General features: G+C 43.8%; 1 protein-coding gene and 1 long non-coding RNA gene across 3 annotated transcripts in view; one reads left to right on the forward strand and one right to left on the reverse strand.

Annotated features, from left to right (window-relative positions):
• The window catches only part of SUOX (sulfite oxidase), a 302,493-nt gene that overhangs the window by 19,328 nt on the left and 255,639 nt on the right, over nt 1–27,526 (forward strand). The gene's annotated exons all lie outside the window — the stretch shown is intronic.
• LOC146832860 (uncharacterized) lies at nt 324–957 on the reverse strand. Its single transcript, XR_014960183.1, has 3 exons — nt 902–957; nt 681–810; nt 324–596 (listed from the first exon to the last, which is right to left on the reverse strand). It is a non-coding gene; the product is annotated as an uncharacterized LOC146832860 (long non-coding RNA).

Genomic DNA, 27,526 nt, shown 5'->3' on the forward strand with positions numbered 1-27,526 from the left:
TTCGGGGCTCCGCACAAGGCAATCCGGTCTCCAAGCACAATACTTAGTCCCACGCCACGCTACCAGTTAGAATCCCTAAGCAAATAATGGGGTAACCCAGTATCCCTCAGAACCTGGGCAGTAAGTTTATAAGGTAACAGTGGTTCTGTCGGGTGAAAGTATTGCTTTTCGCATTAGGCCTAGTCACACATTGTTTAAACAATATAAAACAAATATCATTATACTGAAAACAACACACAGGATAGTTCAAATTCCAAGTAAATTCTTTATATATGAATTGCGTCATTCATATATATATACATTAATATTACCCGAAAGGCCGTCAGGCAATAATGTGGTGACACGAGTGACAAAGTGAATACTAAGTGCTCCGTGACAGTGTGTGTGAAGGTGTGATATGTACAGTAGTTTAAAATCAAAGTTATTCGAAAATGGCCAGGGAAATGCAAAAGTTCAAGCTGCGCAATGGAAGAGTTCTTTCTTTGGCGCAGATTCTATGCAAAGGTCCACGGAATAGTCGACGTTTCGACCCTAGTACTGCACTCTTGAAAGGTCAGTGCGGGTCTTCATCAGGACTTGAAAATAAGCGAGACGGCCTATGAGTAAAAAGGGGGGACTTAATTAGGTGTGTGTTAACACTGGAAATATGAAACATGGATTAAGGGTGGTAAATGACTCACCTTGAAAAGAGAAATGGATTCTCAGAATGGACTAAATCTAAGGAGTGGGTGAGTATCCGGCATATGTCTCAGGATTCACTCCAGTGGTATATCGTGTGGATGGGAAGATCAATGTATCTGGTGGCGGTATCTAGAAGATAATGAATAACCAGGGTTTCAACGGGAAACCTATTACAAATTATCCGTGTAGTTGGATAAACTAGCGCATAGATGACGCTCACCTATTGGTTTACGAAGCGCTGTCTAAGTTCAAGCCCTTCTGTCTCCTTAATGTGGGTTAAATAGCTTCATCAGACGAAGTTTGTTTCTGAAAGGAAGCAAGGTTCGAGGTTATGCTAGAATACCTTGGGTCCAAAGGGACAAGGTCTGTGAATGAACGAGATTGGATGGGGATTCACAATTACCTTGTTTGGAAAAACGAACCGCTGGCCTCTGGGTCCTGGCTCGTATGATTGAATAGGTATCTGGAAGATAATGAAAACCCGGGGTTTCAACGGGAAAACTAATTTCAATTATCCATCAGGCTGGATAAACTAGCGCAAGTATGACGCTCACCTGTTGGCTTGCGAAGCGCTGTCTAAATTCTGTCTCCTTAGTGTACTCTTGTTTTCTTCAGACGAAATTTATCTGAAAGGAAGCAAGGTTCAGGTTTAGGTTTGATTGCCTTAAATCTGAAAGAACAAGCTCTATGAATGGACGCGATCGTATGGGGATCCCAATTACCTTATTCGGAAGAACGAACCGCCGGCCTCTGGGTCCTGGCTCGTATGATTTAATCAGCAAGGAGGTCTAACGTGCGTCTGCCTAAATGCTCAGTGTGGCGTGCGCGTGGACGCCGAGCGCTGTCGGTTGCTCAGCAACAGATTATGCTAACGTCAAAAGACGTGAGTTGTCATGGAGACCAAATGCAAATACGTCATCCGGGGGATCCCATGTGTCAAAGAGTGAATCCTGAGTCATGCGCGGCGCGAACGCCCGCAAACGTCACTACGTATGCTACGTTGCCACCTGTGGCAAGGAGTGTCATACGTTACCATCGTAACAATGTTAAAACGGAGTGTTTTGGATTCAAATACGTCAATGAATGCAACGCTGATGGTGCGTAGCACAAGCGTATGGAAACTTCAATTGTTGAGTGGCCAAATGAAACAGTGCAGTCACACCATTAGTCGTGCATCGTCTGGGCACAATCGTTATGATAAATGAACAATAGATAGGCCAGCATGGGTTGAATGCACAGTGAAATTACACTTAAAGGAAGGAGAAGGTAGTTTGATGATATTATGCTACATAGTGTGATTCATAGCATGCACATTACATGGGTAAGTTCAGGAACCGGAACACAGTACAACAGTAAGTATACAGACGGAAAGTTACACAAGGTGATTGCACAGCATCATGAAAGAGTCAGGCAATGATAGTTAGAGTAGACCCATTTGTTTTGCGATCTCCTCCATCTCATTCAACCCATTCTGGACCGAGTTAAGTAAATGGATCCATCTACACTCCTTGTAATTCAATGATCTCGCAATTGACCCACCCCTGGTGCTAGGGATAATCTTTTCAAGTACCCACCATTTGATGTTATTGGGAGAATGATTGTGTGAGGTAAAATGTTCTACCATGGGGGCCCCCTGCACCTTACATCTCAGTCTGCTCATGTGCTGGAGAATTCGTACTTTCACTTTCCCCATGGTAGAACATTTTACCTCACACAATCATTCTCCCAATAACATCAAATGGTGGGTACTTGAAAAGATTATCCCTAGCACCAGGGGTGGGTCAATTGCGAGATCATTGAATTACAAGGAGTGTAGATGGATCCATTTACTTAACTCGGTCCAGAATGGGTTGAATGAGATGGAGGAGATCGCAAAACAAATGGGTCTACTCTAACTATCATTGCCTGACTCTTTCATGATGCTGTGCAATCACCTTGTGTAACTTTCCGTCTGTATACTTACTGTTGTACTGTGTTCCGGTTCCTGAACTTACCCATGTAATGTGCATGCTATGAATCACACTATGTAGCATAATATCATCAAACTACCTTCTCCTTCCTTTAAGTGTAATTTCACTGTGCATTCAACCCATGCTGGCCTATCTATTGTTCATTTATCATAACGATTGTGCCCAGACGATGCACGACTAATGGTGTGACTGCACTGTTTCATTTGGCCACTCAACAATTGAAGTTTCCATACGCTTGTGCTACGCACCATCAGCGTTGCATTCATTGACGTATTTGAATCCAAAACACTCCGTTTTAACATTGTTACGATGGTAACGTATGACACTCCTTGCCACAGGTGGCAACGTAGCATACGTAGTGACGTTTGCGGGCGTTCGCGCCGCGCATGACTCAGGATTCACTCTTTGACACATGGGATCCCCCGGATGACGTATTTGCATTTGGTCTCCATGACAACTCACGTCTTTTGACGTTAGCATAATCTGTTGCTGAGCAACCGACAGCGCTCGGCGTCCACGCGCACGCCACACTGAGCATTTAGGCAGACGCACGTTAGACCTCCTTGCTGATTAAATCATACGAGCCAGGACCCAGAGGCCGGCGGTTCGTTCTTCCGAATAAGGTAATTGGGATCCCCATACGATCGCGTCCATTCATAGAGCTTGTTCTTTCAGATTTAAGGCAATCAAACCTAAACCTGAACCTTGCTTCCTTTCAGATAAATTTCGTCTGAAGAAAACAAGAGTACACTAAGGAGACAGAATTTAGACAGCGCTTCGCAAGCCAACAGGTGAGCGTCATACTTGCGCTAGTTTATCCAGCCTGATGGATAATTGAAATTAGTTTTCCCGTTGAAACCCCGGGTTTTCATTATCTTCCAGATACCTATTCAATCATACGAGCCAGGACCCAGAGGCCAGCGGTTCGTTTTTCCAAACAAGGTAATTGTGAATCCCCATCCAATCTCGTTCATTCACAGACCTTGTCCCTTTGGACCCAAGGTATTCTAGCATAACCTCGAACCTTGCTTCCTTTCAGAAACAAACTTCGTCTGATGAAGCTATTTAACCCACATTAAGGAGACAGAAGGGCTTGAACTTAGACAGCGCTTCGTAAACCAATAGGTGAGCGTCATCTATGCGCTAGTTTATCCAACTACACGGATAATTTGTAATAGGTTTCCCGTTGAAACCCTGGTTATTCATTATCTTCTAGATACCGCCACCAGATACATTGATCTTCCCATCCACACGATATACCACTGGAGTGACTGACTCTTTCATGATGCTGTGCAATCACCTTGTGTAACTTTCCGTCTGTATACTTACTGTTGTACTGTGTTCCGGTTCCTGAACTTACCCATGTAATGTGCATGCTATGAATCACACTATGTAGCATAATATCATCAAACTACCTTCTCCTTCCTTTAAGTGTAATTTCACTGTGCATTCAACCCATGCTGGCCTATCTATTGTTCATTTATCATAACGATTGTGCCCAGACGATGCACGACTAATGGTGTGACTGCACTGTTTCATTTGGCCACTCAACAATTGAAGTTTCCATACGCTTGTGCTACGCACCATCAGCGTTGCATTCATTGACGTATTTGAATCCAAAACACTCCGTTTTAACATTGTTACGATGGTAACGTATGACACTCCTTGCCACAGGTGGCAACGTAGCATACGTAGTGACGTTTGCGGGCGTTCGCGCCGCGCATGACTCAGGATTCACTCTTTGACACATGGGATCCCCCGGATGACGTATTTGCATTTGGTCTCCATGACAACTCACGTCTTTTGACGTTAGCATAATCTGTTGCTGAGCAACCGACAGCGCTCGGCGTCCACGCGCACGCCACACTGAGCATTTAGGCAGACGCACGTTAGACCTCCTTGCTGATTAAATCATACGAGCCAGGACCCAGAGGCCGGCGGTTCGTTCTTCCGAATAAGGTAATTGGGATCCCCATACGATCGCGTCCATTCATAGAGCTTGTTCTTTCAGATTTAAGGCAATCAAACCTAAACCTGAACCTTGCTTCCTTTCAGATAAATTTCGTCTGAAGAAAACAAGAGTACACTAAGGAGACAGAATTTAGACAGCGCTTCGCAAGCCAACAGGTGAGCGTCATACTTGCGCTAGTTTATCCAGCCTGATGGATAATTGAAATTAGTTTTCCCGTTGAAACCCCGGGTTTTCATTATCTTCCAGATACCTATTCAATCATACGAGCCAGGACCCAGAGGCCAGCGGTTCGTTTTTCCAAACAAGGTAATTGTGAATCCCCATCCAATCTCGTTCATTCACAGACCTTGTCCCTTTGGACCCAAGGTATTCTAGCATAACCTCGAACCTTGCTTCCTTTCAGAAACAAACTTCGTCTGATGAAGCTATTTAACCCACATTAAGGAGACAGAAGGGCTTGAACTTAGACAGCGCTTCGTAAACCAATAGGTGAGCGTCATCTATGCGCTAGTTTATCCAACTACACGGATAATTTGTAATAGGTTTCCCGTTGAAACCCTGGTTATTCATTATCTTCTAGATACCGCCACCAGATACATTGATCTTCCCATCCACACGATATACCACTGGAGTGAATCCTGAGACATATGCCGGATACTCACCCACTCCTTAGATTTAGTCCATTCTGAGAATCCATTTCTCTTTTCAAGGTGAGTCATTTACCACCCTTAATCCATGTTTCATATTTCCAGTGTTAACACACACCTAATTAAGTCCCCCCTTTTTACTCATAGGCCGTCTCGCTTATTTTCAAGTCCTGATGAAGACCCGCACTGACCTTTCAAGAGTGCAGTACTAGGGTCGAAACGTCGACTATTCCGTGGACCTTTGCATAGAATCTGCGCCAAAGAAAGAACTCTTCCATTGCGCAGCTTGAACTTTTGCATTTCCCTGGCCATTTTCGAATAACTTTGATTTTAAACTACTGTACATATCACACCTTCACACACACTGTCACGGAGCACTTAGTATTCACTTTGTCACTCGTGTCACCACATTATTGCCTGACGGCCTTTCGGGTAATATTAATGTATATATATATGAATGACGCAATTCATATATAAAGAATTTACTTGGAATTTGAACTATCCTGTGTGTTGTTTTCAGTATAATGATATTTGTTTTATATTGTTTAAACAATGTGTGACTAGGCCTAATGCGAAAAGCAATACTTTCACCCGACAGAACCACTGTTACCTTATAAACCAGTTAGAATCCAGCAGATGATGTGGGCGCTAGAGAGGGCACCCCTATTCAGGTGTCACAGGTAGACAGTGTGTTTCCCTCTTAGGAGATCTTTGATGTTCCTGAGCCCTCTAAAAGAACAGGGGGCTAGCTCAACAAGCCCTTGAAAAACACACTTCAGGGTGCCACACAGCAGCAGGTAGCTGGCCCAGGCCAGCCACTATTCAGGAAGGGAGGGCGGTCCTCTGGCAGTGTGCACTACAAAGCTCCAGGTTCTCCTGTCCCACGTTCTAACAAGTGGTCTCACCCTCTGCTGAAGTAAGGCACCAGTAGTTCTACTGGAGTGTGTCTTTGAAGTTGGGGGTGGTTCAAAGGGTCCCCCTTGAACCACAGATGTCGCCCCTAAATTTCCATCCTGTCTACCATGTTGCCGTGGGATGCAGATCTTTATCTTTAGTGGGGCCATGATCTGGCTCCAAAGGCCAATTGTCAAAACCTCTTTTTCCAATTTCTCCAGCCGGTCCGTAAATGTGAGAGGTCTGTTGTTCCAGTTGCATGCCCAGTGTTTTATAGCTGTCACCGGGGAATGCCCAGATGTGCTCCCCAACCTCCAATGTGGACTGGAGCCAAGCACCAGGGCACACACAGAGTTTTAGAGCACAGAAATGCCAACTTGCTAGTAGCGTGCAATGCTAGGACTGAGGTCATAGCCTTCAAGTGCACTACCCTAAAACACTCCAGTGGAGTATATCATATTATTCTGAGTAATCTGATATCACAGGTAAGTGCATGTACAATGATACTAATCAGAAACCAAAATATACAAGGTAAATGACAAGAAAAATACAAAGAATATTGATGGTAGCTCAAAAAATTCTTCTTTTATTGAGCAAACTTTGTGAGTCTCCTGTAGAGAGCTTCAATCAATGACGAAAAATGACGGTTGCGAGCTTCATGCAGATTATAAAAGAATCCCAATGCATTTCGGGCATAAACAATTGCCCTTCTTCAGGGGAATCTACAAATGAATGAACATAGTGTCTTGATTTTTACATGACTGAAAATACAAAAACAGTACGAACATAGAGTATAGGTCCAATAGCAGAAAAAGTATTGATAATTGTAACCAGATGAAGAAAATAAACTCCAAGGTTTTGAAATAACATTCATTGTGGTAAATATAGCTCATCACTAATGAAGTAAGAAAAAATCACAAGAATAAAGACCACCACCTAGTCCACCGAGAAATGAATGATTATATTGGAGCGTTGTGAACTACACGGGCTGTTCTGTGTGCACTGGTGTTCTGTGTCTACAAAAAGAAGGCTAGTATACAACATTAGATGAAAAAGTGCTCAGAAATACGGAGTCTCACCCCACGTGAACCTGCTCTCAAATTTCATGCACAGTGTGGTAAACACATCTCCTCAGTAACAAGCAATTACCGGGAAGCTCTGTTGCAACACAACCTGAACAATTGCACTAAGTGTGTCCCTTCCACGCTAAAAAGAAGAAAAGCGACCGACATTATCATCCATATATATGTTACCATGTGAAGGACAGGAGAAAGTGCTACAAAACCGAGTCAAAAACTCACAACGGAACTCAATGTCTCACAGTAGACACTTGATAAGGCAGGCTGAAAATACTCGGGTCCAAACAACCTAAGCGCAAGAGAATATCCACATTAAACAATGCTGAGCCCGACCCGGCTCTAGGAACATGCCAACAAAATTCAAATGAACAAGTAAATAATCGTATCATCGCTTACCGACTTGTGGTCCTCAACCACGCCGTTATTCAAACCGGACTTCAAAGAAACGCGACGCAGCGCATTGTCGAATCGCGTCTCTATTCATTACGCTACCCGGAAGTTAAAAAACCGACCAACCTTAAAGGCACAGTGTTTCTGTCATGCAATGCTTGAGACTATGTGTCTAAATAAAGTTACATGCAATAAGTGATGACATGCAAGAAAAATAATCGGATCCGATATGCGATGAATAAATTGAAATACGAATTAGCAAAATAGTGTGCCAGAAATAGTGTGATCCGCAGTACCATGCCAAAGGTAAAGAAAAAGAGAGAGATATGGTGTAATCCAGTCCGCAACTGTGAAAACAGATGAACAATTTCTACATAAAGTAAACGCTGCACAACTAGCAAGTATGTTTAAACACTACATATGTAGTCAGGGTAAATGCTAACTGTCCACATGAGGTTACATTTTCGGTTGGCTAAATTTGCAAAAATACCAACATGAAAGATTACAAAAATGCAACCTTGTTATATGTCACAAAGTTGAATCCGATTGATCAACAAACATCAGAATGAATAGCTACAACATTGATGTCACAACAACAGATTACTAATGGGTTATTGGCTGAAACTATTTTGCCTTTAAAGATTGAATGGCATCACATAATTAGGTTCATCCTCAACCAAGAGAATACTGCATAGCATCAGGTGGACTGTGCATTTAAAGTTATGTTCCTAATTGATCTTAGTGCATAGAAGATTACACGCAACATGATTGCTATATGAACACAGGTGACTTGTCATCTCAATAGGAACACAAACCTTACTGCTTGATAACTGACGAATTACATGTACCTTCGAGCGTGCATTAAAAAAACATTCAGAAACTGTGCATAAACCATAATACATGGCGTTCATAGTTAACCTAATGAGACATCTCAATGGTGTGTGCGGCAGCCAAAATAATAAGAAAAAAGTAAAAGATACAAGACCTAAAGGAGTGAGGTTACATTATCAAGCGGGGGGTCAAAGAAACCAGGGGGTTAAAGAAAGCAGAAGAATTCAAGTTTATCATTGAGCCCTTTAGGCATCAAAGTGTCTAAACAATGTATCCAATAGGACTCACGTTGCGACAAATGCTTAGACATATCCCTGTCGGCATGTATTGTCACTGTTTCAAGGATAGTAAAACGAAGCTGAGCTATCGTGTGGTGATGTTCATGCCAATGGACAGCTAGTGGTGAAGTGGTAGTTTTGGTCCTTATGCGGCTTTTGTGTTCAGTGATGCGTGTACGCAAAGATCTTTCTGTTTTTCCTACATAGTATAACCCACATGGACATCGTATCATATAGATAACTAAACAACTATTACAATCAGCAGTGAAATTCAAATTAGATTTTGCTGGACCAGAGATGGGATATATAATCCCCTATGAGCATGTTGTTGCAATGTGAACAGTTGAAACATTTGCGCATTCCCTTGTGTGTTGTTTTGATTTCAGACGCGGGTTGGTTGAGGAGTTTCCTTAAGTTCTGGTACCGCTTATAGGCAAAGATGGGGGGGGAGTTGGCAAATATACCTCGAAAATCTGGCTCAGATTGTAGAAGTTCCCAGCGTCTGAGAATCACTTACTTGAAAAGGTGGATACAAAAACTTCTCTGTTGAGTGGTTGCTTGATCTGCTTTGTAAATTCTGCGCACGACTTTCTGCTTCATTAACAATCTCTGGTGGATATCCTCTATTTAAGAATCTGTTTCTGGTGTCTGAAGTGATACGTTTAACACGAAGAAATTGTGAGTAGGGGAGATGATGTTTAAGTGATGGTGGATGATAACTGGAAAATAATAATGAATTGTTACGATCGGTGGGTTTTTGAACATAGGAGTCATAATGTTTTTTTTTTTTACTTTATTTACCAGTTTCACAAGTATAACACTGGATCTATTATTACATGTTGCGTAATACATAGCATTGTCTAGGGTGCGAAAATATGGAAAGTAAATCACCAGTACCATACAGACTTGACAACAATTGCAGATTGGAATAAAAAAGAGAATTCTTCTCCGACCGTCTATTCCGCCCAACTGGACACACCATACACATTAAATTGGTTCATACAGAGCACCCATTTATCTCTGGTTTTACATTTATTGTTGTGTCTGCCAGCAATAGGTTGGGCATCCCGATTAACCCACGCCTGTTGGGACAATCCCATGTTCCTGTTGGGAAGCAGCTTGTGAGCGTGACGCTGCGACGTAACCTTTTGGACGGTACGACCTTGGCAAGGTGCTGATATACAGATCACTATTTGTATTACAATATGCTAAGCTGTTTAACCAGATCTTTAATGTTGGAGCAGTTTTTCATCCCCATTTAATAGCAATTTCTCTCTTAGCCAACAACAACCCCATGGCAATACATTTCCTAACCCCCCTTGGGAAATTAACCACATATCCGATCAATGCAACCTCAGGAGTGGGTGTTATGTCCATCTCGACCATTTCCCCTAATGTTCGAAAGATTTCTGCCCAGTATGTTTTAATTTTACCACAATTCCAAGTGAGGTGAGCAAAGTCTGCATGCGGAGCCCTGCATTTTAAGCAAAAGTCGGGTCTGTCCGGGTCTATCTTGTGAGTTTTCTCTGGGGTTATATAGAGTCTCCGTAGAAATTTGAAGTGTATCAATTTATGACGGTTGTTCAGGGAGATTTCTTTTGTTTGCATACAGCAGACATTCCATTGGTCATCTAGAATTGGATGTCCCAGATCGGCCTCCCAGGCCTCCCGAATTTTGACATCGTCAACAGGGATAGTGTCTGCACATGTTCTATACATTTTGGAAGTGAGATGTCCCCCCCCCCCCCCCCCCCCCCCCAGTGCACTCAATAACTGTGGTGAGTGGAGCGATTGGTTCAGGTTCCAGCGGGAATCCCAGTAGTAGCGGCCTCAGTGCTGAGAGTAGAAATCATAATGTTCGTACTTTTGAAACGTGTAATATTTGACGTTAGCAAAATGCGACAGTCATTTTTGCTGTGGTGTCCATTTCGTTTTCTTCATAATTCTTTTGTCCTCTGCTGCTCGTCTTTTTCACTCTGCTTGTGTTTTCTATTTTAGTTGACTTCCTGACTCAGCTAAAGCAATGTATGTTTTGGGGGGGTTTTAGGCTGCTATTGCACCTTGTCTTAGATGTTAACTGTTGGCCATTTACTGCTGCCATAAGCATTCTTGCTCCCCCTCCCACTTTGCTGACCAAATGGTTATTCATCTGCCCATGTTTGCCGATAGTTATTTCTAAAACTGTTCTTTCCATTTCTGTTCACATGCTTACACTGCAACAAAATGGTATAAAAGGGATGATGGTTTGTGAATTCAGTGTACTACCTCCTGCAGCACTTGAGAGTGTTGTGTGGATGTGGTCCCACTCATGAGTGATTAATAAACTTGTTATTTATTCCAACTCCAGTGCCGATCTCTATTTTGTTGGTCTTTGGACCTGTGGACAAGAGGGTGACCCTGCACCAGTGTGCCCACTTTTAGGCACATTTCCACAGTACCATTCACTTCAATATTAACATCCAAATAGGAAATATGTTGTTGATCCATGGTGAAAGTGAACTTAATCCTGGGATGCCTGGTGTTTAGTGATTTCAAATTCTCCAGCAACTCATTCTTGGTGCCCTGCCATACAATTAGAATTTCGTCTATATATCTCCTGTAGAGAATCAGATGGTCAGTCCACCCTGGATCCGATAGAATGTGGGTCAATTCAAATTCCATCATGAAGATGTTCGTGTAGCTGGGAGCACCAGAAAAACCCATAGAGGTTCCATTCGTCTGTAGAAAATATTTGTCCTTCCATCTGAAGTAGCTGTGAAATAGTGAGAATTGAAGAAGCTCCAGTAAAAACACTTTGCTGGCTTGTATGTCATCTTGACGTAAAAGGGTCCATTCCACCGCTTCAATTTCCTCAGGGATGGACGTGTATAGGGCTGTCACATCAATTGTGCATAACTAGATCTTAGTCGAAGGAGGGATTACAATTTCTTGAAGAAGCTGCAACAAATGAGTAGTGTCCTGAAGATAAGTGTTGCCAGCTTGTACAATGGATTGTAGAAATGTATCCAAATAATGCCCCAGAGGTTCGTGTATAGAGCCACAACCTGACACGATCGGTCTCAATGGCGGATCGCACAAAGATTCATCTACTTTGGGTAGCATGTATATCAATGGACGCCTTGGATACCATGTAAACAGAAAATCCCTTGTCTTGTCAGTGATCCAAGCCATCTCTTTGGCATGTGTCAAAATTTCTTTGAGAGTACTTTGAAACTTCTCTGTGGGGTCTTGAGCTAGAGGTAGATAGGTAGTTTCGTCTTGCAACATAGTATCAACCTTCGATTCGTAGAAACAACGGTCCATAACAACCCATGCTCCATCTTTGTCTGCCAGAGTGAGATGCAATGAAAAATTATTTCTTAGTGATTTCAGAGCCGCTTTCTCAGTTTTGGACATGTTCAAGCGTTTAGATGGACCTGAGGACAATTTCAAAACGTCCCTTTTGACAAGCATTTCAAATGAATCGATCACCTTATGAGACACCAGTGAAATAAAAGTACTTTCAGGTGTAAATTAACGGTAATCTGATTGATCCTGAACGTTTAGATTGCATTCAAGGTTGGAAAAGAAATATCGTAAACGTAATTTTCTCGTGAATTTGTATAGGGCCACTTCCGATTCAAATGGTTTGGTATTGAAAGTAGGGACAAACGAGGTGCCTTTATTCAACAGAGCTAGCTGGGATTGGGTTAGTGAACTGCATGAGATATTAATCACAGTTGTTTCTTCTGTCTCCTGCCTGTGCCTGCCGGCTTTATTGTATCTGTGGCCTCTGCGGGTTTTACTGCGTCTGGCTGAACCATCAGGGAACTTGTTGGTGGGTTGTTGGCTGCTGCGCTGATGTCTAAAAAATAAACCTTTGGAGTAGCAGAGGTGCCTAGAAAAGCTTCATTCATAGTAGACATCGTGGTCGATGGAACAGGTGCCCGATTCAGTTGGGTCTCACCGATAGACGCTAGACTCTCCTCTGAAGATGTAGTGCCAGGGTGCTTGAAGTTCTTTTTTTGCGCATAAACCTCTGCCCAAGAATAAACCTCATCCAACTTATAGTCAATTGTGTCCCTTTTAAATTTACGAACCTTTCTTTCATGAATTTCTTTTGCGTATATGTCTAATTTAGTGTTGATGTCCTTCAAGGTGGACTCCCAGTCTTCTGCCTCCAAGCGTTGAATAAGGGTGGCTTGTAGTTCTTGAATCTCCTGTTCTAGACCCACGAGTACTGAGGATAATTCTTCAACAATCAGCAGAATTAGATTAAGGGAACACTTATTCAATATAAAATACCATTTCTCCATACATTTTTTGTTCATTTTAAACCTCATTGGTTTGATAGCAAGTCACAGTCCTCTAGGTATCCTGCTTGCTTTATGGTATTGAATAAGTGTGGTGGCGTGAAGTCGTTAATTTATTTCTCTTCTCATTAAATATTCGAGTTGCTTAAGTTGTTGGGTAACAGGTCTATGTGCTTGCTAGTGGCAGCATTTTTATGTGAATTACGACAAAGCCACCTTTACCACTGGCAAAAGGTTGTTGCTGCGAATCCACTGAGATCCACTATTGCAGCCTGAAGTGATTTCAACCATTTCCCCATGTTAGCCTAAGGGGAAGAGCTAACCTCATACGTAGTGAAAACACACATGGGTATTCCTCACTACCTGGGCAGGGGACACACATGTGTGCCTGTCCCGCCTTTCACCTACCATTAACTTCACCCCTTAAGACGTACCGTATGGGTACTCGGGTGGAAGAGAAAGGTCCTCTCAGGATGGTTAGAGACTTAAACGAGCCGGTCTGAGTAAACGCACAACTGTGCACACCAGCCTGCAATGGCAGCTGCACACGTATTTAGGAGAACCATTGGTTCAAAGAACACATCAGCCGGCAATGGCAGGCTTGTTGTGTATTTAGGGACACCATCAGTGCAAGTGCGTACCCCAGCCTGCAATGGCAGGCTGGACATATGTATAGGGACGCCATCGGGCCAAAGCGCACGCCAGTCTGCAATGGCAGGCTGGCCACGTATTTTAGAGACACCATCAGTGCAGGTACACACACCAGCCTGCAATGCCAGGCTGGACACATAGTCAAAGGCACCATTGGTGCAAACGCGCACACCAGCCTGCACTGACAGGCTGGACCCAAGTCTTCAAAGATCATAGGTGCGAGTGCGCACCCACTGGCCGACCATGGCAGACCTGACCGATGCTTTGGACACCTCAGGTGAGCACCACCACCTAATGAGTGTAGGAAGGGCGTGCACACTTTTACACTGCACTTACAGTGGGAAAGTGCCCCAGGCCCTAAGGCACTGACAAGAGAATCCGCCATACCCGGGAAGTGTCCCATAGGGAGAGCTGACCACCTAGGTAAGGAAAACCCACATGGGGGTTTATCCGTATTCGGGCAGTGCACGCGCAAATGTACCTACCTGGCTACTCACCTACCCCGGTTTGGTGGTAGTGAAGGGCCCCCCTCAGGGTTGGCTACTGAGTGAGACCGACCAACCTGAGCATTGGACATGCTTGACAGACTATTCAGGTGGGTGGCACAATCAGTGCGGCTGTACCAAAGTCAGTTCTAGGTTTCAAGAAAAATATGCAGGCAGTGACCCTTTGTGTTAGGATCTCTGTATCTCGATTTGGTTGAGCTATACAGGATTTTGTTGACCTTCTGCTTTGATAAGTCCAACTCCCCTAGAAGAGATATGGTGGAGTCTGGCTGGTCTTCTGAGACTCCATGGTAGGACTTGCACTATCGGATCTTGATGTTGAGCTCTTCTGGTAATTCTTTTGAACTTGCATGTTTAAACCTTTCATTTCCCATTCGCTGCCTGATGGCAAGCTGTATATGTGCCGTAATACAGTTGGCTTTTATCTATCAGAGAGACTATGTAAACCGAAGGAAAGGGTTACTTTGCTTAGTGAGTCTCGTAACTTTGCTGCCTCTTCATGGCAAGTAAATGAAGCACTGCCAAAACTAATGTTTACGTGGGTGTAGCAGTGAAGTCTCTAAAAATTTATTTTAAGGGTAGCACTAATTGGGTCCCGGATAAAAGTGCTGGGGCCACCTACAAAAGGGGGAGCGAGCTGTGTGTGTATGTGTGTAGTTTTTTTTTCTCCACTGAAAAGGGTTCAAATTACTTAAGAATTAGGTGCAAATGTTAGTTAAAACGTGACATTAAAAACTCAAAAATCCCACTGAAATTCACCAGTTATAGTTAACTCAAATAACTATAACTTGCACCGTCACCATGCACAGTGATGTTATCAATGACATCATTTCTTTTGACATCAGTGATGTTATCAATGATGTCATGGAAGCAGTGCATGGAAAGGGCGAAAGTTATAGTTACTTGAGTTAACTATAACTGCGGTATTTCAGTGTTTTTTCCACTGCTAAATGTTACATGTTTCTAACATTTTCCCCTAACTATAATGTATTTTTAACCTTTGTTTTTTTTTCAGTGAATTTCTAGTTTTTTAAAAAAAGTAAAGTAGTATTGTCTTACCATACCTAACTATGCCAACCCACCATTGTTCCGCTAATCGCTTTGGGGACGTCCAACCCCAACGGACACCCTTCTTTTAAAATATTTTGTAATTGCCATCCTGATCCCGCAGGAGGTCAGGGAGTCTTGCTGTCATCAATGGTAATCTAGGGGTCAGCACTGGCTCCTACTGGACCCCGTGGGATCGCCGTGTGCCCCCCAAAACTTTTTTTTAATATTGTTTTTTTACATTTTACCCAATGGGGGGGCCCCCCACTCCAACAAGCGAGTTAGGGTTCCCATACCCTGCCCCCATAAACCTTATGCTTTTTATTTTCAGGACACATGGACTAAGTCCTGTAATAGTGACCTCAACATTTTTGTTCAGGTTGCAACCAGCCAATCAGAGCACTAGCTCCCGCGGTAGCAAAAACAAGATGTCTGAGGGGAAAAAGACACCTCTTGGGAAATTAGAACGCTTCATGTTTTTTCATATGCATTCTTGCGGCACTACTGCAAGCCCAGCTGTTTAGATAGCTATACATTTTTAAACTTAACTTCTCAAAAACGACTAAATGGATTTACACCAAATTGCAAAAAGCATGCTTTCTGGGTAAAGATGTAGTGTTCTACCAAATGTGGTATAATTCTGTTTAATAGGTCTAGAAAAAGTTCCCTTTGGGAAACAACAATAGCATACTCCACTATTCATTCATCACCCACAAATTCACCACCTGGAGAGTATAACATATGCCAAATAATCCAATATATGAATGTTTATTCAATAAGTAAATACAATTGTTAAAAATTATTCTAAAAAGAGTTAGTCAACTCTAATGAAAAAATCCACAATTTCATCAAAATCATTATACAATATAAAACAAAATATAGGACAAAGTGCAAGTCAACTTTATAATTATAGAACCAACAATGATCATCAATTCCACATCTTCATGATATTATTTTTATGATCTGTTTTGACGAACAAAATGGACAAGTTTCATGACTCAAAGCAAACTTTTTTTGCTGTCATTGTTGAAAACAACGTGAAAGGAGTTGTTTTCAACAATGACAGCAAAAAAAGTTTGCTTTGAGTCATGAAACTTGTCCATTTTGTTTGATCATATTGTTCAGGGGAAGAGGACAAGTTTTTCTTTTTCCTCGCTCTCTTTTTGTTCTTATCTGTTTTGACGAACACCAATTGGTATATACAAAATTCATTTATCACAAAGACCAAGAAGTGACGCGTTTCGGTGGTATCCACCGGTCCAACCACCTCTTCAGGCTTTACACAAAAGTATCCCAGCACTTTAAATCGTAATCTGGGCTTTCGAGCTTTTTAGCGGGGAAGACTTTCAACACGATATCTACAGGCTTGACTCGAAATCTCGCCAGTTCCCAGAAATGTGGCACTGAATAACTGTCACAACATCTTCCTTAGTGTCCTCAGCGGGAATGTATCCGGCGTGCTTAGATAGTCCCAATAATGCTAACCTTTATGGTTGAGCACAGGTTCCTTAGTCTGTTATTTAGAAATTGGGCTCAATCTTAACCTTCCCTTATTTTGTGGCTATCTTTGCCGTTTTCAGAACTGCTTTGGTGAGTAGGATCCCTCTCTCTTTCTTTGGAGATTCTAAGTAGGCCTAGTGTCATTTTGGTGTCCTGTCCCTTTGCGAGTGGGGCCCCTCTCTTTATTTGGAGGTATTATTCTTTTCAGCCATTTTGAGTAGTGTTAAAAATTCTCTATGGGAAATTGCGTGCGGAAATTGCGTTTTGGTATGTCCCCTTTTTCTAGGCCCTTACTTGCCTGATCACCCAAAAACTTTCCCGCAAAGAGCTTAGATGGGTGAATATTTTTGGGGGGAAAGTTTTGTGAAGGTTCAAACTGTACCAAAGTTATTAGCAAAACAAAAAGACGCTGTTCCTATGGAAAGTATGTCCTAAATAAATTGGCGACAGTTGGTTTGTAACATATGTATATATACACACATACAAAGTCATATTTAACAATTTGAAGCAAACAGCACTGCTATGCAGTGAAAATGACAAATTAATTTGTGTGGCAAGGTGCAGTGTCTGTTTGTTTTTCTGTGACACCTCCTGTTGCATTCAAAAGCTGTGTGGTGAGGCCCAAGGTGGGTTGGAGGACAACTAGTGCAGGGTCACTAGACCCATCTGGCCCCCCTCTAGAGACGCCTGTGGAATGTACTCCTTGTGAATGCAGAATTTTGTCACTCACAGTGAAGTTAGCCAATCGCTCAGTGGGGTGACCAATTGCCTCATGCTATATGTTGTATTGGGTTGAAGAAAATGTGAATGACACAACAACAGATCAATGACTGAAGTGGTCTGACTGAAAGCCCCTATAAATAGGTATATTATATATACACTTTTAGTCAAATCGAAAGGTTTGGGCCTATGCCAAACCTAAAAAAAAACAAAGAAAAATTGCTGTGTTAGTGGTACAATCGCACCTGGCAGTTAGAGGGTTAAAGGGAACTGCAGAAGGCAGGAATGGTTTCTGGGAGGCCTGCTAAACATGGAGACTCCAGAGTTGTACAGGGCCTTTAGAATGCACAAACTATGAGCAATTGAGACATCAACCAGTAGGCCCTCACTTGGGCTCACAAATACTTTAGACACCATAAAAACAACACCCTACTACGGGTGCCTCAGCAGTTAATTGCAACGCCATGCGAGCACTTTCAGCCACGGGCCCATGTAACCTCATTACTCCATCAGAATACACTAAACAGTGACCTGTGTGATATTTAGCCGTCCAAGTACTTATTGTAACTATGACCAGGCTTCTACGGGTAGCTCTACAGCTACCTGAAAGTAGCTCTCCTTGGTGCAGCCCTGCCTACTAAATTAGAAGGTTTTGCTTTGCTGAATTAATATATGTGTACCAAAAAGGTGTGTATTTTTCAGAATTTATAATCGGATATTTGAAGAATGATTGTTACATTCCCAAAATGTAATAAAAGTTGATATTTGACTGATAAGTCATGGGACATTGGTGAGATTTATTACCAATATTATTACCTTGTTGTCTGAGGCATTGCAGCTATGGCGGATATATATTACCCTTGGGGAGGCATTCCATATTGACAAGTCCTTTTTAGGTTTCTCCTAGACAGTGCATGCACTCTCTCTATGAGACATTTTGTTTACATACAGTGGGTTTACAACCCTCCCATAGCTTACCATTGGTTTGCTCAAACGGCACTCTCATTTCCTTTGTTCCTGTTTGTATTGGCAGGCCGGCGTCATGGCTTCTTCCTGTGTTTGGCCCTCCCCTGGAGCATAGACCAAGTACTTGTGTCCTTCCACTGCTCTCATTTTTGGAGCTACTTTTTTAGGGCGCTTCAAGCGCTCCATATAAATACTTGTTTTCAGTCCGTCTTCTATATCGCCGCTCATGTAGCTTCTATCCCCCTTCCATGTTGCTTCTTTTCCCTTCCAACTTCCTGCCCATCAACAATGTAAGCAAATCTGCTCATCTATGACAGCGAATAGGTCTGTCGTGGCACAGAATACGCATATCCTTGTACTGTAAATTTTGACAGTGATTCTGCATGCCTTCGAAATAAAGAACGCTGTAACATTATTTTTTGTCCCTCAAATATCATTACAGTGCAAATCATTTTTTCTGCTGTTCTTCTACTTAGTCCAATATACAGTGCTCATCAGTGCAGTGCCTCTGTGAAACATTGACAAAACCCATGAGAGTGGCTTTTTTTCAGAGATTAAGGACCCTGTGGCACTTGAACTGAGACCTGACTTAGGCCTTTGACTGCAGTCCTCTAGACCACTGCATTCTCGCCACTGTACTCTACGCCACTCCACCCTTCTCCTCTCTCATCTACCACTCCACTCTTCCATGCTGCACTCTACACCACTCCAGTCTACTCTACACCCCTCTATGCCATTGCACTCTGCATCACTCCACTCTGCACCACTGCACTGTATGCTACTCCGTGCTACTGCACTCTGTGCCAGTGCACTCTACTCTGCACCACTCTTCTCTGCGTCACTGCACTCCAGTCTTCATCACTGCACTCCACTCTTCATCACTGCACTTTACTCTACACCACTTCACTCTCCTCTCCACCACTGCATGCCACTGTACTCTGCAACACTCCACTCTGCTCCACTGCACTCTGCACCACTCCACGCCTACCTACTCTGCACCACTCTATGCCACTTTGCCCTACTTTGCTCTACAACACTCCACTCTGCACCACTCTACGCCTCTGCACTCTGCACCACTCCACACCTCCCAACTCTGCACTACTCTATGCCAATCTGCTCTACTCTGCACCACTCTACTCTAAGCCACTAGAGATTACTCTGCAGTCTATGCCACTACATAATAAATATTCTGCAGGTAAGCTGCAAGTATGCGGTTGATCTTACCTGATCATTCCGTTGTACTCCTGCATATCCAGGCGTAAAACCTGAAGGGATGGAATGCTCCCATGCAACAGTGGTGTTCGCACCAAAATCAACATTTTACTGAAAATGCACAAAAATCAAGTATCTGTGTTAGGATGGTGACTTTTGCACAGTCCCTGCCTACCGCAGTAGGATCTTTATACTATGTCTGCAATAGCCCGAATTGCACTTTTCCGGCTGAAAGCTTTCAGAGTGTAGGATTCTGTCCAGGTCTTGGTCTTGAAGTCTCGATTTCTCTTGACGGCCTTCTTTACTCTGCAGAGCGGGGTTACCTTGTGTGGTGCCGAGTGGAGTTGATGGCTGTGACCCCTACCTATATTGTATGCACAGTCTCTCGCCTCCAAAGCCCTTCATGTGGGTGGTTAGGCCTCGGCTCCAGGCCGGCCTTCTTAGCTCTGCAGGGCCACGTTCCGGATGTTTATGCCCTTGGCCGGCATTAAGTGTGACTTTGCTGTGGGCGTCGTATCTCTCTCCCCATGTTCCTCTATTTTCCAGCCAGCCTTGGTTTCTGATGCTGAAGATAACTCATGTTTGTGTGCGTTCCAAAAATGCACCATTCAAAAACCTGCTCTGTGCTTGGCCTCCCCGACTTATTAATAACCTTGGGATTTTGCAAGAGGCAATGGCTGCTCTGACATTCCAGGATGTTGAAATCACTTTCTGTATTTATTTTTAATGGCAGTGCCAAATCCTGGCCTCTTTCCCTCCTCCTGCCTGTGTGTGTTCTCTCTGTCCTACAGACTCTTTCAAGTAGTGTCTGCCCCATAGGAGGCCGAGTTTGCACTCTTTGCCTGCGATTCCCTTGTAAGTGGTTCAATATCCTGCTTGGGTTCCATAACCCCTCCCATCACTTCCAGAAAGTTTGAGAAGGAAGGGCAGTAACTGAACAAATATCGATGCCATTGTACCCTTCCGCTCCTTCTGTCAGGGTTAAACCATGTTCATGCTATGTATGGTAAGTAACGTCACTGCTTTGCACATCTTTTACTAACACGGCAAGGTAGCTCCGTGAGTTGGGCGCCTGCAGCGAAAGAGAGATCCTTTGACGGACTGAGGTAGAGATTAAGATCTCGGCAGACAGGTTAGTCCCTCACAACGGTGACGGATATCCCGTCGGCCAAAATATTAATCCCATAGAATACAATGGTATTTATATTTTGGCGGACGAGATATCCGTCACCGTTGTGACGGCGCAACCTCTCCGCCGAGATCTAAATCAGGTCCTATGATTCTAAATTAATCCCGCAGGGCAGTCACTGCTGGCAATCCGCTATTTTGGGATTATCCGTACAGAGGATATGGATCTCCGTTAAATAAGGTAGGAACAAGGGTAACTATAACTTAACATAGTTGATATAGTTGCATTCTCGGTGGTAGGCGGCATTCCCATCATCCAGTATTGTTATACTGTGGCTATGTCTTTGAGCAGTGGCAGTTAGCTCCTCTCTGTGACAACAAATCCCAGAGTATTGAAACACATGTGATTTAGACAGGACATTTTAAAAACTATAAAATGTTAAAAATAGAAAAAATTGAAAACAAAACGCATACCTTTTATGGACAATGGGCCTGGCAGAATAACTTATGCAAGCATTTGTAAACATTAGGTTATAACCATGTGTGTGTTTTTTTGCATGTATTGATCGTGTATGAGGTTTGGCAAGTCTACTCTATAGGTTAAAAAAAGGTGTTAAATATAAGAAACAAACCGTCTTTCTTTGGGTGGATTTCAGTCCGGGGTCTGCATCTTTAATGGACGCTCAGTCTAGATTATGCTCCTAATGTTCTTTTTTGGGGGGTTCTCGGTCTTGCACCTCTACATTAAGACCAAGGGCTCATTCTACAAAAACCTAGTTCTGTGGCAGATCCCGCCATGACGTCCGTTATCACGCATTGTTTTCCCTTTTCGTTCTGTAACCAAGTGACGAGTCCCTTTCTTTCTGAGCCATCCACCGCATATTGACCTTCTGAGTGAAAATAATCAGTGAAAAGCAAATGTTGATTGTGCAAACTGAAATAAAAGGGAAATATTAAACTGATCTTGGCCTTTGTTATTCAGAGAAGAAAAGGTGTGCGAAGGCCTGATAAGAGGCAAACCTAGCGATGGGAGATTGCTTTATTCCACATGGTGAAGTCTCTTTGAGCGCTGGAGAAAAAAAAATGGTGTACTTTAGTGCAATCAAAATGTAATGCCAGCTGGCGCACTCACTGACTGATGTTTAAACAAAGTGGACCTGCGTGCAGTGGAAGAGGCTTATTACTGTTCTACCTGGCCAGCCCAAGTGGTGTTACCTTCTCCAGACATGCGCTATATACACCTTGTTCTTGGGATCACTAAATCTCAAATCCGTACCTCCACACTATCCTACATGTTATGCAAACATTGACATCGGTTGTGTACAGGGCTCCCAGCTACTCCAACTTTTTGTTGGTGAAGTCCCCTTCCCATGTCCCTTTGCGTTGCGTGGCAGCTGCAGCCTATGTGTGTGATCAGAGTGATTCAGAAATCCTGCACCTTTGATGTACTTATTTCTTGCACGTGAGACAACAAGCACCATGAGAAGGATACTCCTCCTTCCCATCATTCTCTTCTGTGGTTGGTCTTCTCAGAGGGGAGATCTATTGAAGTCTTCTCAAATCGTCTTAATGGGTGAGATTTTTATAGGTTCCGAATTTTGTTGTAGCCCCATAATAGGCCATCTAAGAGTCCTCTCTTGGTAATGGGCATGTACTGCTGGCCAGAGTTGTTTTTTTCCTGGATCTCTGTAGGACTGCGTGGTCCATACATCGCATCTCTCTGTCAACATTCATATTGTCTTGGTGGGTTTTGGGTCGACATCACTATGACTCATACTAAGTCCACCTTTTTTCAACACCCAAAACCTTTAGTTCATGTCAGTAAGCTAGTTTCCTGAGTCCACCCAAAACATGTCGATATAACACTCAGCATGTGAATCTATAATAATTTCAAGAATCAAAGCTTGGTACAGGTATGTAGCTTTCTGTCTATCTTGCATTCTGAGCGCCACGCCCATCCTTTCAAGCACTTGTTGTCAGTGCAGTGTTGAACTGCTTCGGTTTCAGCATTTTGCCAAGGGAGCAACTCTTTCACGCCACGTTTTTGTGATTCTACAAGGTGTATAGTAGACCTGGAATGTGCAGTTATGTGGCACATTGTGTAAGCATGAGTTTGGTAAAAATGTTGCTGTAAAAATGTGTCTCGGACTTAAATATGTCGTTCACTTCTGGTCCCAGCCTGCTAGTACATCCAACACAAATTTGAGGATAAGAATCATATCTGGGTTAATCCATTGTTATGTTATATTAGTAGCATTTTACAAAACGTTGTGTGGTGATGTCACTAGTGGAACATGGAATACAGTGACATCATAAGACTGTTATGTATGAAGGTTCTGGCATTCGGTGTAGCAGTTATTTCTGTGCCCATGATTGTACTGGTCTTACTTGGTACTGTCGTCCCAATCAAAGTACTTAACGGCGTGGGACCCGTTTTTGAAAGGTTTGCGACGAGGAGAACCAGTGGTATGGAATATTGATGTATTTTCGTCACGTAGAATCTGTGAGTAATATTTTCTTGGCAGGGGCTACGTTGTACAAACGACGCTTCACAGGGGCATAGAAACCATCTGTATGGAGAAATACCATAAACTATGAAGAAAAATCGGTGGAAAGGTAATTCAGGGGTGTATCAATGTACGTTCAGAGTGCGGCCCGGACTCGCTAGAGGCTTTACGGGCGAATCGTAAATGCGCGGAGGCAGTTATGAGTATGCGCCGTCGTTGCACGTTTCTAGTGTGCCTGGTCAGGTCCCTGCGCCTTTGGAATCCGGGTGCTCTTTTAGCATGTTTCTGAGTTTTTATTCACCAAAGTCTTGGTGAGCCGACTTACTGTGTTTCGTGAGGCGAAGATGAGACTTTCAATGTATAAGTTGAAGGCGGTGTTTACGATGTCCTCGGCTACGATGCCGAATAACTTTACCATTTCATTTGTACAGTAATCTTTAACTGTTTTTTTGTCTATTGCCCAGCTGAGGATGTCCTAAATGTAGCCCAAGTGCTTGTTTCACTCTTATTGATTCTGTTTTAGGTATATTCGGGATGATTATAACTCTTTCACACAGATGTATGGGTAATTAACGGTTGCCATTCCAGAGAGATCTGAGGTACTTCATTGTTGGAGATTTCGTGAGTTTGAATGTTAATAACTTCTTTGAGAGTTGTGTGACTTTTAATTTGCATTTTATGGAATTTGTTGTGCTTGAGTACATTTTGGCGAGTGTTAGGGCAAATCTTTACATCAGGCTACGCACAAATCAGAGACTCTCTCTCGAGTTTATGTAGATTCGGATCTGAAAGTCATCAAAACGAGAGGGCAAGAAATGCGTCATTGAATCCTGAAATTCTGTTGACAGAGACGGATTAAGTAACTTCTTGTCCAAAAGGTGTGTAAACTGTGGGTGAAAAATGTCTGTTTATAAGTCAACAGAACGCGCTGTATCTTTCTAGCTCTAAAACAATCCACGTGAAAGCCAGTAGGGTTTAGTTTGGGATAAAGTGCCAATCGAGCGTGAAAAGAACACCATAGATTCAGTCACGTTTTTTTTTTAAAGAAGTGTAGAAGTTTACGTCGCACTCCGTATGTGAGATAGGAAAACAGTCAAAAAAGCAAACGTAGGCGCTGAGGGAATTGGACGAGTATGCCACGTGACACTGGGTTGTACAGATCATTAGCGGCGAGTTGTTTCATGCACCGGTTGCCATACTTAAGAGTGCTCCTTGGAAACCCATATTTGAAATCAGGCACTCTGCTGACTCCCCATGTCTGTACTCTGACAAGGTTCTGAATGGGATACATGTTCAAGACGTGTTCGCACTCTATAAATCTCCAAAAATATTTCAGTTGCATACGAGCTGCCGCATTCTGCACTACACACATAACCTTCGTCAAATCAAATGTGGATATATGCGCAGTGAATGCCTTATATCTGCCATTCTGTAGGGTTACTAAATGGCTCAGTTTTATGAGAACACCCGGTTTCCATGCCTAGGTTTTCATTTATACCCCCCCCCCCCCCCTCTTTTTAAGAAACTCTCAGCAGACCCAAAATCACTGGCTGACTACAGCCCAATCTCTCTGCTTCCTTGCCTGGTGAAAGTCATAGAGGAAATCATTAACAAACGAGTAACCAACCACGTCAATGGCAACTACCTTCTCAACACCACCAGTACAGATTCAGGCCCTACCACTTCAGCAAGACCACCTCATTGCTGCCTCAAATGATATCCGAATGACCATGGACAGAGGAGACACCACAGTCCTCATCCTACTCACCCTGTCCGTCGCCTTTGACATTGTCACCCACTCCATCCTTCTTCACCTTTGTCTAGAAGGTGGCTTAAAGGGACATGTGCTCCTTCCTAACCGAACCCATCCACCCAGTCAGTTAGCCAGACTCCCTTCACCTTGGTTTCCACCAACCTTATCTAAGGAGCATCCCAAGGATCATCTCAGTGGAGGCTGCCTCTGAATGGGGGTGATGGATTGAGGGGGGTGAAAGGGGGGTAGGTAGGGAGGGGTGGCGGTTGGAAAAAAGAATATATAAACGTAACTTCTCCACTTCCTCTCCTGCCACCGCACGCCTCTCCTCCGTCTGCTGGCAGCACTGGAAGCACCCAGGCTTCTGGACTCTCCCACCCAATCACGATGCTGCCTAAGCAGCGTCGTGATTAGTCTGAGCAGCCTGTTTGGCTGCTCAACCAGTGCCTGGGGAGGCTGGGCATGTTCTCCAGGGGGCTGTGCAACACAGCCCAATGAAGAACATGCCAAGTGTGCATGATGGTGTGGCCGGCCCTAGAGGGCTGGTCAAGGTGTCATGCGCATGTAGGGAGGGAGTGAAACCACTCCTGCTCCCTCTGCGGCAAGCCAGCCCAGCCCCGCCCGACCTGGCTGGTACAAAGAAAAGTAAAATAATAACTTCTTGTTACTATCATTTTATTTTTATTTTGCACTGCTCAAAGAACAGTGGGGCGATGCTCCTCCGCCTTAGCGGTGAAGCCGCCACTGATCATCCCTCAGCTTTACATTCTTTAACACCTGCATGACCCCACTCAGAAACATCATCTGATCTGACAAAATTAACATCGTCTCATACGCCAGCAACACCATTCTCATCTGCTGCCTCTCCGACAAAACCCCAAGCACCTGGACCAACATCACCACCTGCATGTCTGAAGTTGCAAGATATATGAAGACCAACTGCCTAAAACTCAACAGAGAATATGGAAGTAGTACTCTTCGGCAGAGGTACATCGCTGTGGCACTCCACCTGGTGGCCTCTGCTTGGGTTGCTGGGCAGGGAATGGGTCCAGGAAAAGAACCTCAGAATAGTGGTTGACAAGCTTCTTGTGATGACTAAAAGTGAACACTGCAAAACCAAAGGGGATGATGGACAGAGTGTTGAACATTGCAAGCACACACCCCCAGTCAACTGATCTGGGTTTAATCCATCATCATTCTTTAGCTCACTCCGCCACCCCAGTTCAGACATGGCCTTCGCCCTAAGTTGGCAGGATATGCCCAGACGTGGGTCCCTTGCTCACTTTGCCACTGGATTCAAGATAGCCTGGCTGATGACGGCTGATTAGCCAGAAACCGGTCCCAGGATGCTTGTTTCCGGTCCAGGGAAGACATGGCTTGGCAGTTCGGGCTGGACTGTTCCCATGAGGCACAGGGTCAGACTGATTTGCATATGGCCATGTCTGAACTGGGGTGGTGGAGTGAGCTAAAGAATGATGATGGATTAAACCCAGATCAGTTGACTGGGGGTGCGTGTTTGCAATGTTCAACACTCCGTCCATCATCCCCTTTGGTTTTGCTTAGTTCGCCCTAAGTTGGCAGGGTATGCCCAGACTTGGGTCCCTTGCTCACGTTGCCACTGGATTCAAGCTAGCCTGGCTGATGACGGCTGATTAGCCAGAAACCGGTTCCAGGATGCTTGTTTCCGGTCCAGGGAAGACATGGCTTGGCAGTTCGGGCTGGACTGTTCCCATGAGGCACAGGGTCAGACTGATTTACATATGGCCATGTCTGAACTGGGGTGGCGGAGTGAGCTAAAGAATGATTATGGATTAAACCCAGATCAGTTGACTGGGGGTGAGTGTTTGCAATGTTCAACACTCCGTCCATCATCTCCTTTGGTTTTGCTTAAAAGTGAACACTGCCACCGCCTCAATGTTCAAGCATATCTTCACACATAGAACCGTCACCCAGGCCTTCATTACCAGCAAGCTGGACTATTGCATAGCATTCACTCCATGTAGAGATCAACACCCAACTCACTAGAAGACTCCAGACCATCAAAAATGCAGCAGCCAGACTCCCGAGCTTCCTCACAGTACTCACATGACACCGCTCCGCAGACATACACTGGCTCCCCATCCACAAACTCCTCACACACACTTACAAAGCTCTACACAACCTTGACCCACCCTATCTAAACAGCTGCATCACCTTCCACACACCCACCAGATACCTCCCTCAGCTGGACTCCTGCTCTCTCACATCCCCCGCATACGCAAACCCATAGCCAAAGCCAGCAGGTGTGCTTTCTCCGACCTCACTCCAAAGCTGGGTTTGACCTACCCCTACACATTAGAGCTGCCTTTGCTCCAGAGGATTATCAGCTTGGGGTTACACACACTATATACTCACCTGGGCCCATAACCATTCATACAATAAGCTAGTAATACCGCCGGAGTCAATTTTGTTTTACCTGCAAGATTTTGTTATCTTTACCCAAATCTTACCATTCCAATCTCC

This window comes from Triturus cristatus, chromosome 4_2 (assembly GCF_964204655.1).
Source record: "Triturus cristatus chromosome 4_2, aTriCri1.1, whole genome shotgun sequence".
NCBI classification, from domain to species: Eukaryota; Metazoa; Chordata; class Amphibia; order Caudata; family Salamandridae; genus Triturus; species Triturus cristatus.